This window comes from Ailuropoda melanoleuca, chromosome 4 (assembly GCF_002007445.2).
Source record: "Ailuropoda melanoleuca isolate Jingjing chromosome 4, ASM200744v2, whole genome shotgun sequence".
NCBI classification, from domain to species: Eukaryota; Metazoa; Chordata; class Mammalia; order Carnivora; family Ursidae; genus Ailuropoda; species Ailuropoda melanoleuca.
In genome coordinates this window covers 132729747-132733946 of record NC_048221.1, presented here as the reverse complement: position 1 = coordinate 132733946, position 4200 = coordinate 132729747, and positions in this window count along the sequence as shown.

Sequence of the window (4200 nt, the reverse complement as noted above, 5' to 3'; positions counted from 1 at the left end):
AAACCCTCTCATTGCTGGATCTCAAATTATCCTCCAGCCTCAGAAGTAAAAAAAAAAAAAAAAAAAAAATCGGTCCAGCCTTGGGCACATGCAACATCTTGTACTTGACATGGCTTTGGTCGGCTTGATTCTAATCCTAATTAAACCAGTGCCATTTTGTCCCATCTTGGTCTCTTTGAACCCCCTCAGCTCCCTTAGTTCAGCACCACTTTGGTCTGAAAGCATGCCAGCCAGCCTGGAAAACTGCAGAGAACTTTGGGAAATGACTTTAGGCTTCACAAAAAGATTCTTTACTCCTCCCCCCCCCCGCCCAAAATAATTAGCTTCATGATTAACTTTCCTGGAGTGTAACAAAACTATTTTTTGAAAAATAGTAACCAAAACAAAAATTAAATTTGCTCCTAATCCCACTGGTTAAAAAAAATCATAAAAGTAAGAGAAGAGTTTCCCCTCTGTCTGATTCCATTCTTCAAAATAAACCACTATTAACAACTTGTTGCACATTCCACACAATTGGCTCTGGGTTTGTGGAGACAGATTCAAGGGCGTGCATATTAAAATGCCAGGCACATTGACCTATACCTTGCTTATTTCCCTTCTTAAGAACAGATATTTTCCTGGTCATTACCTATAGAGCTAATCCATTACTTTTAGTGGCTGCCTATTATTCTGAAGCATGGACCTATTACAACAGATTCAACCATTCTCCCACTGACGGGCATTTAGACTGTTTTCAGTATTTTTGCTATAAGGAAAAATCCTGCAACACTCATTCTTGTATACATATTTTTGTTTTATTATATCTTGTAAGATGGAAGAGTGGGATTGATTTTACTCCTGGAGCTAGAACACCAGCCCTGGGGGAGAGCCGTCCCCCCACCCCCAGCCTTGCCAACACTTGGGCCAATCTGCTAGACCAAAAAAATGTTAATCTCCTTGAGATTCAATTTGCATTTCCCTGACTACTAGTGAATCTGAGCATCTTTTCATATGTTTATGAACAATTTGCATTTCCTATGCAGTGAATTACCTACTCTTATCCTGGACTCCTACTACTATCGGGCTGTTTTTTTTCATTCAACGTGTAGGATCTCTTTGAATACATGGGATATACTTTTTGTCTCTTCTATAAGAGGCAAGTATTTTCCATCACTCTGTTGTCCTTTGACTTTGCCAACGGTGTATTTTAACTGTAAATTTTAATTTTTCTCATAGTCAAATATATTCAATTTTTCCTTCCTTGTTTCTGGGCTGTGTCTCTCAGAAAATGCTCCAATCTCTATTTTCTTCTTGTACTTTTATATTCTTACTTCTATTTAAATCTTCAATCCAGGCTTTTCTTTGTTTTTGTTGTTGCTGTTGTCGTTGTTGTTGGTTTGCTTTTTGTTTTGCAACTGGGTAAGGCAGGGAGCTAGACTTCTTTACTCCAAATGAAGAGTCAAGGATTTAAAAGGATTTAATCAGCAAAAATAGATGCATTTTTTGTTGTTGTTAGGGGAAGGGACCCAGTGAAGTTCCTAGGAGAAACTGCGGCCCCTGGACCCAGGAGACCCTTCACTCGTGATCGGGAGGTGGGGAAGGAGGATACCTAAACGTTGTGGATCTCCTAGCCAGTCATGGGTTGGACCCTTCTGAATGTGTGTGTGTTTTGTTTTGTTTTTAATAAAGGGATTTGTAGACCAAAACATTCTCCCTCAAAACTCTCCTTATTTATAAACCCAGTCCTGTGTCCAACTCTATGTTCCCCGGTGGCCTACTTCAAGAGTGTGAATCCATGGTGAGCTCTTTGACTCATCTCTGCTCTGAGTTGAGACAGAGTAGAAGCCACCTGAAGCTTTATTTAATGTGCATTCATGTAGCCTGAGAGTGTTTCTACGTTTTAAAAAGAAATGTGAGGTTTCTCTCCAAGCGGACTAGGAAGCAGCAGTAGCCAGGATCCTCGGCGGAAAAAGTCTTTTATCTTTCCATTTGCAAATGAAGGCACCAATAAATACTTGTTGAATTTTATCATTCTGTTAACCTTCAAATTCAGACTTGTCAGTAATTACTGGTTTGCATTAAAAGGAGGAGATTAGAGATTGAGGTCCTGGAAGGATACCTGATTTGCTGGGAGGCACACGGTGTAACTTGGTCTCTTGTCTCTCTGTCCCCTCCTCTTCTGTTTTTTTTTTGTTTGTTTTTTTGTTTTTTTTTTTTAATCGAGGGACGAAAGACTAACAGCATGGTGGAGGGCATACGTCTGGTGAGAAAAGACAAGGATAGGCCTTTTAAATGTCGTATCGGGGGCCATGTTGGCCTGTTTTAAAAGTCTTCTCATTTTGGTAAAATGGTAGGGCAGGCTATTCTGAGTGTCTTTCCTGGGCCCTGCTGCTGCTGCTGCTGCTGAGGGCCTCAAGAAGGTTCTGGAGTAACACTCATTTCTCTCTCCCACTGTTGCCAATAAACAGAAACTATCTCGGAAGAGGTGGCCGCCTTAGGACTCATTCAGGGATCTCTGCCTTGAACAATTTCATCAAGGACTTGCTGTATACAGATACCTTGCTTTGCCTTTGAGGATCCCTCCTCAAAAGGGACAGACAAGGCCTCTCCTTCCAGAGCTCACAGGTTTAGTGAGGGAGGCAGAGCCTGTTTCCCCCGCAGCCTCATGGGGGAAGCGGGCATTGAGCAAACATTCCCAGGCATATATAATTACAAATGGCAGTAAGTGCTCTGAAGGAAAATCCAGGATGCTTGCAGAGAATACAGCAGGAGGGCTGGGTTTAGATTAGGGGGTTAGGGAAAGCAGAAGTGAGGGTGTTAAAGGCTTTTGCAAAGGTGAAGTGTTTTACATATGTGAAAGAAATAATAATAATAAAGGTGCTTGGAAGGGCAGCTCATCCTCATTCATGGGCCACTTCCTAGAACTCTGGGAATCTGCCTCTCTCCCCAGAATTCTGTAGGCATCCAGGGTAAGGGTTGGAAGAGCCTTCACAAATGCTAATATGGGAGCATTTTACAGGCTGCCCCTTGACCCTCTGCATCACCATCAGTAACTAGTTTGAATACTTAGGTGAATGGCGGGGATGAGCCGCATTTCCACTTTGGGAAAACGGAGGTGGTGCAGCTCTCCCGCCCCAATGTGTGTGTGTAGGGGGGAGGGCAGGTCCCCCTACCCCAAACACCCGCGGGAATGTTTTCCCAGGGAAAGCCCACCTCCCGGTGTATTTGGTTGTGAAGGGGGCTGCCCAAGGGATCCGGGGTTTTCCTGGGGGAGGTTTGGGGTAGGGGCAATGATCTCTGCTCCCCTTACCCTTAACACCCGTAAAATACCTTGACCATAAAGAAATGAAGATTTCACAGGGGCGGTGGGATAAGAGAGGGCCCTGCAGCCGGACGGGGGTCTTCACTTCCCCGGAAGACTCCGGATCTGGTAGTAACAGTCCGAGGCTGACACTCACTCCTCTTGCGGGGTTCGAAGCGCTTTTACAACGCTCCTTTCTCAAAACAACCCTGTGACGTAAGCACCATTACTAACCCCCAACTTCACACGTGAGGGAACTGAGGTCCCAAGAGGCGAAGCAACGATAGCAGCTTTTCTTTTTTGCCTCCAACCATTTGGAGTCAAGGGTTTTGAGCCGAGGTGTGGTCCCCAGGAGGGGTGGACCCCAACTTCGATGCGAACCTGCTCAGCTTCCCCATAATTCGGGAAAATACTAGCATTGAGAAAGCTAATTTGGGAGCCCGAGGGGACGGGTCTCACGCCCCTGCCCCTCGGAAGCCGCGCAGTGGGGAGGCCTGGGTGACAGTGCTGCGGGGGCGGCGGGGTGGCCCAACTCGCGTCCCCAAGACCCGGCCCAGCAGCTCCGCTTTCTGCTCGGTCTCCGCGAGGTGTCGCCTTCGGCCGAAGAAACCGCCGCGGCGCCACCCTCGCGGCCTGAAGTTATTTATTTATTTTCAAACAAGGGGGGCGCCCCTCTCCTTTCAATTTAAAACTAGAAACATCCTGCGGTCTCGTTCCTAAACGGGCGCGTCCTCCTCCTCCTCCTGTTCTGCACCGAGGTCTAGCCTCCCTTCGAGATCGCACTCAAGCAACCCCACCGCCAAGGCCTCGCTCAACGTAGGCGTCGCGCTCAGCCGAACACAAACGCAGTCAGGGCGGGGGCTGGGTGAGGAGCCTCGGCTTCCACCCCCCCAGCCCCCCGCCCCACTCCCCCAGTACAC